We start from the raw sequence: 12,311 nt of genomic DNA, 5'->3' as shown, positions 1-12,311 counted from the left end.
GATTTACAATGTTGTGTTTCTGGTGTACAGCAAAAGTGATTTATATATATATATTCTTTTTCATTTTATTTTCCATTATAGGTTATTGCAAGATATTGAACATAGTTCCCTGTGTTATACACTAGGACTTTGTTGTTTATCTGTTTTATATATGGTAGTTTGTATCTCCTAATCACAAACTCCCCACCCTTTCCCCTTTGGTAACCATAATTTTGTTTTCTTTGTCTGTGAGTCTGTTTCTATTTTGTAAATAAGTTCATTTGTATCATATTTTAGATTGTCAATTTTTAATATTCTCTATTTCTTATTTATATCTAATCTTTATTATTTTCTTCCTTCTGCTAACTTTGGGCTTTGTTCTTTTTTTCTAGTTCCTTGAGGGTAAATTTAGGTTGTTTATTTGAAATCTTCTTCTTTGTAAATGTAGGTGGTTATCTCTATAAACTTTCTTCTTAGTGCTTTTATTACTTTCAAGTCACACATTTAAGTCTTTAATCCATTTTGAGTTGGTTTTTTGTGCATGGTATAAGAAAGGGCCCAGTTTCAGTCTTTTGCATGTGGATATACAGTTTTCCCAATACCATTCATTGAAGAGATTATCCTTTCTCCATTGTGTGTTCTGGGCAACTTTGTCAAAAATTAATTGAGCATATGTACTTGGGTTTATTTCTGGACTCTCTATTCTGTTCCATTGGTCTACATGCCTGTTTTTATACCAGTACCACACTGTTTTGATTACTATAGCTTTGTAATATAATTTGAGATCAGAAAGTGTGATGTCTTCAACTTCGTTTTTCTTTCTCAAGATTGCTTTTGTTATTCAGGGCCTTTTGTGGTTCTATATCAATTTTTAAATTGTTTTTTTCTATTTCTGTGAAAACACCTTTGGAATTTTGTTAGGGATTACAATGAATCTCTAAGTCTTTTTGGATAGTATGGACATTTTAACAATATTAACTCTTTCACTTCATGAACACAGGATATTTTTCCATTTATTTGTGTCTGGTTCAATTTCTTTCATTAATGTTTTATCGTTTTCAGTGTACAGATCTTTCACTTCCTCAGGTAATTTTATTCCTAGGTGTTTTATTCTTTTTGATGCTATTGTATATGGGATTGTTTTCTTTATTTCCTTTTCAGATTAGTCATTGTTGCCATGAAGAAATACAACTGATTTTATATGTTGATTTTTGTATCCTGCAATTTTACTGAATTCATTTATTTCTTGTAACAGTTTTTGTTTATGGACTCTTTAGGGTTTTCCACATATAGGATCATGTCATCTACAAAGAAAGATAATTTTATTTCTTCCTTTCTGATTTGAAGGCCTTTTATTTCTTTTTCTTGTCTAGTTCTTACTAGTACTTCAGTACTATTTAAATAGAAATGGCAAAGTGGAGATCCTTGCCCTGTACTCAATCTTAGAGGAAAAGCTTTTCAGTTTTTCTCCATTGATTAGGATGCTAGCTGTGGGCTTTTCTAAATGGCTTTCATTTTGGTAACGAAAGTTCCCTCTATTCTTATTTTGTTTAGAATTTTTACTGTGAATGTATGTTGAACAAACTATTTTCTGCTTCTATTGAGATAATTGTGTGATTTTTATCCTTTATTCGGATAATATGGTATATCATATTGATTGATTTTCATATGTTAAACCAACATTTCATCTCAGGAATAAACCTCACCTGGTCATGGTGTGTAATCTACTTGATGAGTTGAATTCAGTTTGGTAGTATTGTATTGAGGATTTTTGCATCTATATTCATCAGAGATGTTGGCTTATAGTTTTCTATTCTTGTCATATCTTTGGCTTTAGTGTCAGGGCAATGCTGACCTCATAAAATAAATTTGGAAGTATTCCTTTTACTTTTATTTTTTGGAAGAATTTAAGAACAATTAGCATTAAGTCTTCTTTGAATATTTGATAGAATTCAGCAGTGAAGCCAACTGGGCCTGGGCTTTTCTTTTTTGGGAAGCTTTTGATTACTACTTCAATCTCCTTATATTTTTATTGGTCTGTTCAGGCTTTCTATTTCTTCTTGACTCATTCTTGTTAGGTTGTACATTTTTAGGAATTTATTGTAGTTTATCCAATTTGTTGGCATATAATTGTTCATAATAGTTCCTTATGATATTTTTAAATTTGGAGGCATCCATTGTAATGTCTCTTTTGTCATTTCCAATTGATTTTGAGTCTTTTCTCTTTTTCTAATTTAATCTAGCTAAGGGTTTGTCATTATTGTTCATTTTTTTCTAAAATCCAGCTCTTCCAAAAATTTTTTTTTCAGGGGCCTTACCTCTTTTAATAGTGTAATAGTTATTATAGGAGTATCAGTTGATGTTTATTCCATTTTCAAGAAATAGGTCTTATTTGTGACTCATTAATAATTTGCAATTCATTTTCATCTAACTGTCCAATGAATATCAATACTCAGAGAATCAAAGTCTTGTTGACTTTTTCTATTGTTTTTCTAGTTTAAAAAATTCTGCTAAATCTTTATTATTTCCTTCCCTATTTTAACTTTGGGTTTATTTTGTTCTTTTTATAATTCCTTAAGGTACAAAGTTAGATTATTTGAGATCTTTTTTAATGTAGGCCTTTATTACTATAGAAGTCCCTTTTGGTACTGCTTCTGCTGCATCCTGTAGGTTTTGGTAAGTTGTGTTTTCATTTTCTTTTGTCTTCAGATATTTTTAAAAATTCCCTTTTGATTTCCTCTTTTACCCAGTGGTTGTTAAATAGTGTGTTATTTAGTTTCCACATATTTGTGAATTTTCCCATTTTCTTGCCGCTATTGATTTCTAGTTTTATTCCATTGTGGTAGGAAATGATCCATGGTATGATTTTAATCTTCTTAAATTTGTTAAGATTTATTTTGTGATCTAATGTGTGACCTATCCTAGTGTATGTTCCATGTGCACTTTAAATGTATTCTTCTGCTGTTGTATGATAAGTTCTGTATATGTCCCTTAGGTCCATTTGGTATGCAGCATTGCTCTGTTCTGCTCTTTATTGACTTTCTGTCTGAATGTTCTATTTATTATTGAAAGTGGGTTTACTGACATCTCCTATTATTTTATTTCAATTTCTCCTTTCAGTTTGTCAGTGTACTTACGCACTCAACATCAGAGCACGTGTGTATTTGGAATTGTCATATCTTCCAGTTGAATTGACCCTTTTATTATATAATGTCTTTATCTCTAGAAACAGTTTTTGACTTAAAGTCTGTGTCTCATAATAAAAAGAAAACAAAGCAGGAGTGGCTAATATCTTTTTTCATTCCTTCATTTTCAGCCTATGTGTATCCTTAAATCTAAAGTGAGTTTCTTACAGATGGCATAAAGTTGGATCTTTCTTATTTAATCCGTTCAGTAACTCTCCCTATTGGGGAATTTAGTTCATTTACATCTAATGTAATTATTAATAGGAAAGGATTTACTATTGCCATTTTGTTAGCTCTTTTCTGTTTGTCTTGTTATTCTTTTGTCCCTCTTTTTCTCTCTTTCTATCTTCCTTTGTCTTCCCATTGGGTTTTTTTTTTTTGGTATTGATAGATTTTGATTTTCTTTTTTTTATTTTGTGTAACTTCTATAGGTATTCCATTTGTGGTCACATAGGGGCTTACCTAAAATATCTTAGAGCTATAATAGTCTACTTTAAGCTGATAAGAACTTAAAGTAAGTTGATAACAACTTCACTTGCATACAAAAAGTCTCAGCTTTAGCTCTCCTCCTCACTCATTACACACTATTGATATGTATCATTAACATAATTTATAATTGTTTTTAATACTTTTATCTTTTATAGTAGAATTAAAAGTTATTGTTACTGAGTGCAAGCTTATACTGCTTGCTTCACAACAGGCCAGTAAATCAAGAGATATGTTGTTGGAGCAAGGAATAATGACATTATTTAGAAAGCCAGCAGACCAAGAAGATAGTGGACTCACGTCCCCAAAATACATCTTGCCTGAGTTAGAATTCAGGCTTCTTCTGAAAGGGGATGGAATCAAGTAAAATATTTCCTGATTCTGGTCAGCCTCTGGAGGGGATGTGTTCCTGCAGTCATTCACAGGTGGGCCTGGTCAGGATATTTCCTGTGAGCTAAACAAAAGTAGCTTAGCTTAATGCTCATTACCTGGGAGGCAGGGTTCCAGAGATGGGCCATTATGTATATTTAAGCTTACATGCAACATCCCTTTAGTTATTAACTTGTAATAGAATACAAAGATTCTTCTCTGTTACAATTCTGCACTGTCAATGTCCATTCCACAGTCTTGTGGGAAAAGGGACAAAGACCACTCTGGCTACTTCCTGCTGAATGGAGGTGACAAATATTCCTTATAATCTTTAGTCAGTCTTTTTTTAGCTACAACTATTTGAACCTGATGAAACCCCTTAGCACTCTGTCTAATTTGTAATTGAACTTGGGGTGTTGGTTCCAGTTCCTAATACGAACACTAAATTTCTGTTGTAATTATTTGGACAAAGTTAAACAAATTGATTAACCCTTCTCCAGCTGCATTGAAATTACCATCTACTTCAGTTGGATATGCAGACTTGTTGGAGGCAAACTCATGAACAGAGGTTAGTATAGTGCCCAAAGTTTTAATGTATTTGGCAACTGCTAGTTCTTTTAGAGCACTTATAGATTCTCTCACCTGGGCAGACACCTGGAATGGCCTACCATGCAATATTTCAAAAGGGCTTAATTTAAGCTTGCTTCTTAGAAGGAGACACTGATCAATATCAGAGCAACTGGCAAGGCCTTATCCCAAGTTAAGTTACTATTCATTTTCTTGGTTTTTCCTGTTGACTGTGGGCTCCAGGATGAATGTAGTTCCAATGGCTTAATCCAAATCAGGGGATAATTTCCTTAAGGAGGGCTTTAACCAATTAGGTACTGATTTTAAAAACTAATAACTTTGCCACACACAAAACAAATGGTCCCCAAAACATTCTCCTTTCCTTCTGAAGATTTTATGATGCATTGTTATCATTAACCAGTCTTTTACTATTAAACTTAAATGACCAATTAAAACAAACAGTTCTGAGACCATTCTTCCACCACTGATTAAGACTGGGGTGGCAAGTATTGGGGATAATATTCATTTAGACTTCTGAGATTTCTGGGAAGACTTGGTGACCTTGCCAGCTTCAGCTGCCTTCTTGTCCACTGCTTTCACACCCACAGCAACTGTCTGGCTCATGTCACGAACTGCAAAAATGGCCCAGAGGACAGTCAGAGAAGCTCTCAACACACCTGGGCTTGCCAGGAACCATATCAACAATGGCAGCATCACCAGTTTTCGAGAATTTGGGGCTGTCTTCCAGCTTTTCCCCATAACAATCAATCTTCTTCAGCTCAGCAAACTTGCAAGCAATGTGAGCTGTGTGACAACCCAGCACAGGTGCATATCCAGCACTGATTTGGCCTGGATCGTTCAAGTAATCTCTTGAGCTGTGCAGCCAGCTGCTTCCATCAGTGGTCACTTTTACTGTCACCAGCCACATTGCCACAACGAATATCTTTGACAGATATGTCCTTGACATTGAAGCCCACATTGTCCCCAGGAAGGGCTTTACTCAAAGCTTCATGGTACATTTCAACAGACTTTAGTTCAGTTGTAATACTGACTGGAGCAAACGTGATCACCATGCCAGGTTTGAGAATACCAGTCTCCACTCAACCCACAGGGACAGTACCAATACCACCAATTTTGTAGACGTCCTGGAGGGGCAGACACAAGGAATACACTGGCTAGGAATACACTGGCTGGTAGTGACAAGTCAATCTGTGGGAGAAGTGCTCCTCTTGCCTCAGAGGATGTTGTTTTAGATTAGGTGTCCCAGCATCCCTTTTTAATGGGATTACTATTGGCCATGTGTTTTTGGCCTTCCCTGGGCTGCTGTTAATACATACTTCTGGTCTTACCCTTTTGTAGACCTTGAGGGTGGGGAAGAGCTCTGTTTCCTTTCCTGGAGTTTTCATGAACACCATCTGTAGGCTTAAAGTGTGTTCTGGTGGGACTCTGTCAAGCTGTTCTGGTGAAAAACTTTAGGGTGAAGTCTATCAAAAAGTTAATCAGCTCATTCTCCACTGTCAATTTTACTGGGGGCTCCTGTGGGGAATTAGTTGCCTCAAGTCCAAGGGAGCCCCTGGGCCTCTTCATTCTTCAGAATCTTCCCCTTTCTACCATATGAGAGGTTCTTGTCTTTTATTTTCTTCTTATGTTTCAGCCTAGGGCAATCTGTTCTCCAATGTTCTTCCTCCTTACAGAAGCACATTGTTCCTTCCCCAATAGTGGCTTACCTCTCTTCAGTTACTCAGCGTCCAGGAATCCAATACCACTGCCAAAAAGTGGTGTTTCATTTTGCATCTTATTTCTTCTGTTGTTGCTCCCTGTTGAACACTTTAAAAGCAACATCTACCAATTGATAAGGATTTATTCCAAGTGCACCGTCTAATTTTTGCAACTTTCACCTGATATCTGAGGCACTTTGCCCAAAATAAAGGTCAAATTTACCATTCTAATATTTTAGGGGGCTTCAGGATCTGCATTAAGATGATGTCTGTAGGCCTGATAAGACCTCTCTGAATTTTTGGAAAGGATTTTTATTTTGAGTCTCTTGAATTTTGTTCAAACTCTTTTGCTTTGGTTCCCCTTTTCAAAGCCCTGCCAAGATGCACTAATAAGTAGTGCTCTAATAAGGGCATTCTTCCCTCATTGGGGTCCTAATTTTGTTCAGCTGGGTACTGCCAAGTGGGCTTCAGGTGTAGAGGATCCTCCCTATAAAGGAGGGTTGCAATCTTTCCAATTAAAATGCCTGAGAAACCCATCTGGCTGATTATTTGCATTTAACCCCCTATGTGAGATAACGACAATGGAAATTACCTTGCCCTGGGAGTGGCTCCTGGCCCAAACTGGGTGCCCTGTCAGGTCTCAAATTATGATACCAGACCAATTCCCTGTGCCCCAGAAACTAACACAGGATTTTCTAATTGAGCCCTAGAAGGAGGGGAAGTCCTGAGCTCAGCCAGAGGAGTTAAGATTTGAAGAAACATACCCTCAGTCTCATTCCATTTTCTTATTTTCCCTGATGTAATAGCACACATGCTGGCACACAAAGGATTTCATCGTTCTTCCCCACTTCTTCACAACTTGTTATAGAGTTATTCAAAAGCCACTGTAAAACCAGGAATACCAATTGATCATCTCTAACCATTAAAAGGAAGCCTTTTTGCTTTGGCATCAACCAACCAGGATTGCAATGCAATTGAAAAGAAACTTGGTTACTGCTGTGACATAAAACATTTTAAGATAATTACTAAAATTATGACTGATCATTTACCAGGATACATCAGCATTTTAGGAGTTCCATATAGTCTTTTAAAATAAATTTTAATTAATTTATTTTATTTTTGGCTGTGTTGGGTCTTTGCTGCATGCAGGCTTTCTTTAGTTGCGGTAAGCGGGGGCTACCCTTCGTTGTAGTGTATGGGCTTCTGATTGCCATGGCTTCTCTTGTTGCAGAGCACAGGCTCTAGGCATGCGGGCTCAGTAGCTGTGGTTCTCAGGCTATAGAGCACAGGCTCAGTAGTTGTGGCCCATGGGCTTAGTTGCTCCATGGCATGTGGGATCTTCCCGGACCAGGGCTCGAACTCATGTCCCCTGCCTTGGCAGGTGGATTCTTAACCACTGTGCCACGAGGGAAGCCCAGGAGTTCCATATAGTTTCTAGAATGTGTATATTAATGTTTACCCATATGATACAATCTAAGAAATGTTATCACCATTCATTTGATAATGCTTCCCACATAATTTAATATACCAAATAAGCCTAATTAGTTTAATATTCCTCTCAGCAATAGAAAGAAAACAATCTGAGGTGTTCCAGGGACCCTTTGGAAAACCTCAAATTTAGCTAGAGGTCGAATGAACTTCATTTAGAATTTGATCTTTGGGAAGTTTGTCAAAAATATCAAAAAGTTTTAACCAGTGATAATAAAAGATCAATGGCAAATACAGATCACTTAAAGAAATTCACAATTACCAAAAGCAGTTCAATATTTTAAGAAAACTTTGTCCTCTTAGAGAACCAAATTCAGGTTTTGTACCACTTTACCTTTAAAATTCATTTTCTAGTTTGAAATTCATTTTCTAAATTAAGTTCAGTCTTATCTTAGCCAATCCTGACCACACACACAACTCTTTCAGTTTTCCTCCTAGACAAACCTTCCACAATTTTCTGTATCCATATTAGTCTGTTCCTCACTTTCTTTTCCATTCAGAAACAACCAGCTCTAGGACAGAAACACCTTTTCCCCTTTAACAAAAATGCATTTCATTCCTCATACCTTGTTTGCTGAAAACACACATCCTACATCTTTGCATACTAAACTATTTCCCTTATAATTCTTAACCTTAAAACTTTAGTCTCTAGTGAAAACCAAGAAGCAAGTAATTATAAACTGTCATACTAGCATTTCCTGATTGACAACTTATGCTTTAGTCATCCTCCCTCAAGGAGGCAAAGGTAGGTAAACTTAGACCTGCCCAGCAATTAATGTTCTAATATTTTATCCTATTTGCAATGACCCAGAGAGTCAATGCATTCTCTCCATTTAACTTAGTTTAAAGTTATGAAAATCTAGAGAGACTATTTTTAGCACAGGGAGACCAGCTCAGTGCTTTGTGACCACCTAGAGGGGTGGGATAGGGAGGGTGGGAGGGAGACGCAAGAGGGAGGGGATATGGAGATATATGTATACATATAGCTGATTCACTTTGTTATACAGCAGAAACTAACACAACAATGTAAAGCAATTATACTCCAATAAAGATGTTAATAAATAAATTTAAAAAGGAGAAATAAAAATTCAAAATAAAGAAATACAGTGCATTTATTTTAATGATTGTATTTTCTTCATATACAAACCCTACTTATGACATAATACCTTGTGATGTAAGGCTAGTAGATAGTCAATAAATTTTTATTGTTTAAAAAAATAAAATATATAAATAAAAGAAGAGAGACTATTTTAGATAGACATTCCCAAAACATAATTATTCCTATAGAGTTTACCTAAAACTCTTACCTCATTTACCTCTATTTTATTTACTTAAAACCTTTGTCATATTGTTACTTTTCTTGCTGACTAACTTTGTAACAGGAATAAGTCTTATTTGATTTCTAGTAAACCTAGGTACAATAAAAGTATTACACTTAATGTTGATAACTCTAAAGACATTACTATATTAATCAAACCAACAGGCTTAAGCTAAATTTAATACAAAATATTAATTCAATACTGAATATTTCCTAGATCACATGAGCCCAAGATTAATTCTGGCCAGTTTCTTTTATATATGAGTATTTATGTAAGTGCTTAATTTCCTTTAGGCCAGTTAAACAGAGCTCTTTTACAAATTAATTTTGGCAATGCCACACATCTATAACATTTACAAACACACAAACACAGGGACCTCATAGTTCCCACTCCAAAATTTCAGCCATGAGTCAGGTACAACATTGTAAAACCCATCAGTTACAAAAGAGGTTGGATTCAAATTGGGTTTCTGGCAGATGGGACAAATCAAGGTCACCTGTCTAGATGGCTAAGCCCTTTCTACTAATATTTATGGAAAATACACTTCTATTTCTATCTTTTGGTGATTTTAGGAAACAAGTGGAACCTTCCTTTTCTTCCCGGGAATGTCCCACTCTTGGACAAGAAGTTTTTTTTCTGTTCCTTTCCTCCATTTGACATCAGTAAAAATTTTAAATATCACAAAACTGATTTGGCTGTAAATGGAGAAACAGCACCAAACAAAATGTAACAAAAAACCCAAAGGAAAAACAGAAAACCCTAAATAAACCCTCAAGTTTAGTCTTGGGTTTTTACATATACCAACGACACGAGAGACCATAAATGACATAACTAACACAGCAAGGATAGCAGTACATGGTGCACAGGGTCCCAGGATAAACCTGCCTAAACCCCTTGTGGAGATCCTAACAGGTACTGTGGCCACACATTGTTACAATAAAATATCATCTTCCTCTCACCCATGGGTTTATAGCTGTGATCAGAGCACTTATCCAAAATGCACCTCAGAGGACTTTCTTTAGGGATAGTTGAAACATTCCCTATTTTTAGAGACAGAAATTCAAGACAAACAAAACACAAGCTGCACACACAAATGCTAGCATCCAAAGAAACAAACGAACCAGTTCACAAATCAGGTAGAAGTCCAACAACTCTGTCCTCTCTCCAACAGGATACCCCACTCAAATACAAAACAAATTGGCTTATTCTGGAGAAAAAAACCCAAACAGAAGGAAATAAAGTTTCTGGCTGTACACACTGGAGTGACTTACCCTACTCTGTGGAGCCTGTTGGCTCCCAAATGTCAATTCCTTGCTCCAACTGCCTAGTGCTGGGGCAGCCGGTGCTGCTTTGGGGAATTTTGAAGGGATGATCTTCAGGACAAGTAGTCCTGGCAGTTGCTCAGGCCTTATCCCCAAATTCCCTAACTAGGGCCAGCTGGCCCTGAGCAGCAAGGCTCCTGGCTGGCTGTACCAAAATTTGTTACCAAGTCTATGCTCCTACTGCTCACTGCACAACAGGCCAATAAACAGATGAACTGTTGGGGCAAAGAATAATGACTTTATTCAAAAAGCCAGCAGACTGAGACGATGGTGACTCATGTCCCAAAAAACCATCTTGCCTGAGTTAGAATTCAGGTTTCTTTTTTGCTAAAAGGGGAGGGAGTAAAGTCAAACATTTCCTGATTCCGGTCAGCCTCTGGAGGGGATGTGTTAATTTCTTCCCTTCCTGCAGTCATTCACAGGTGGGCCTGGTCAGGATGTTTCCTGTGAGCTAAACAAAGGTATTTTAGTTAAAGCTCATTAACTGGAAGGCGGGGTTCCCAGAGATGGGCTATAATGTATAATTTAAGCTTACAGGCAACATCCCTTTAGTGATTAACTTGTAATAGAATACAAAGGTTCTTCCCTGTTACATTATTATTGGGGGAGTGGAAGGTACAAACTATTGGGTGTAAGATAGGCTTAAGGATGTTATTGTACAACATGGGGGAATATAGCCAATATTTTGTAATAACTATAAAGTAACCTTTTAAAATTGTATAAAATTTAAAAAAATGTTATTTACCCACCACTGGCCTCATGTTAAGATATGAATCTTGCCAATCAGAACAGCCAGAGGTTCTGGGTGTCTCAAAAACCTTTGTGCTTGTTCAAACCACCATCTTTGTTCTTAGTGGCCCCAGGAAATTAGGATATGCCAAGTCCCATCAGTGTCCCAAGACAGATAAGACAGAAGCCAGTCCCTTGAGTAGCAGCTAGAAATGTCAGGGTGCTAGATGTGTGGTCCAATTCCTTCTCTTCTCATGGAGAAGCTGGGAGCTGGAGTTTATCACCCACTCACTCTGCACTCTGCTAGAGAGAGGATCTATTACAAATACTTACACTCTCGTTCAGACCACACACTATTTTAACTTGTTTTGCTTTTGATCACGCCCAGGGGCCTAGCGAATTCTAGGTTGTGTCAGCTCTCAGAGACAGGTGGGTTAGCTGGAGGGCTGGTTCTCTCTCTTGAACAAGCTAGGCTGAGGAGGTATAGGAAGTGCCCACCCAGCTGTTTAAATTCCCAGAAGACTAACGATTATTGATTAAAGCCACCTCTTAGTTCTCTGTGGTCCCAGAAGACTAGCAAATGCTGGGCCCTGTCAACTCCCAGAGATAGGCTAGTTAGAAGCCAGTCCCTATGGTACAGATATAAAGGCTGGGGCACTAGATATGTGGTCCAACTCCTTCTAGGTTTTATCACTGGAGGTGGTTGGAGAAGGCACATGAAGTGCCCACATGCCTGTTTGGGCTCCTGGAAGACTATTAATTGCCTGTTCTATCAGCTCCCGGATGTAGGCTAATAAGAAGCCTGACCTTCAGCCAGCAGCTGAAAATGCAGGGACATTAGGCAGTCAAATCTCTTCCAGGGAGAAACTGGAAGCTGGGCATTTTTGCCTCTTGTTCAGCACTGAGTCCAGGGGGATAACTGTGGGAAGTGCTTATTCCAGATTAGTCATTAGCTGTATGAGCTTCTGGTCCTCCATTTCTCCCTCCTCATTCCTTCTCATGTTCTATGAGTAGTGAGAAGATTATGGACGTATAAGTGAATTGCCTTAGAGACTGTCATGGAAAAGACATTCTACACACTCAAGACCTTACTATAAGAGAAAGCTGAGCTGTAAAACTAAGAATAGTGAAATTATGTCATCATCTATT

At 37.2% G+C, this 12,311-nt stretch overlaps 1 pseudogene; it reads right to left on the bottom strand.

Moving 5' to 3' along the window:
• Positions 1–5,108: 5,108 nt before the first annotated feature.
• On the bottom strand, positions 5,109–6,001 carry LOC136142149 (elongation factor 1-alpha 1 pseudogene; annotated as a pseudogene).
• Between the last annotated feature and the right edge of the window lie 6,310 nt (positions 6,002–12,311).

The sequence above is a fragment of the Phocoena phocoena genome, chromosome X, assembly GCF_963924675.1.
Source record: "Phocoena phocoena chromosome X, mPhoPho1.1, whole genome shotgun sequence".
NCBI classification, from domain to species: Eukaryota; Metazoa; Chordata; class Mammalia; order Artiodactyla; family Phocoenidae; genus Phocoena; species Phocoena phocoena.
This window is presented reverse-complemented; position numbering and strand designations above follow the sequence as displayed.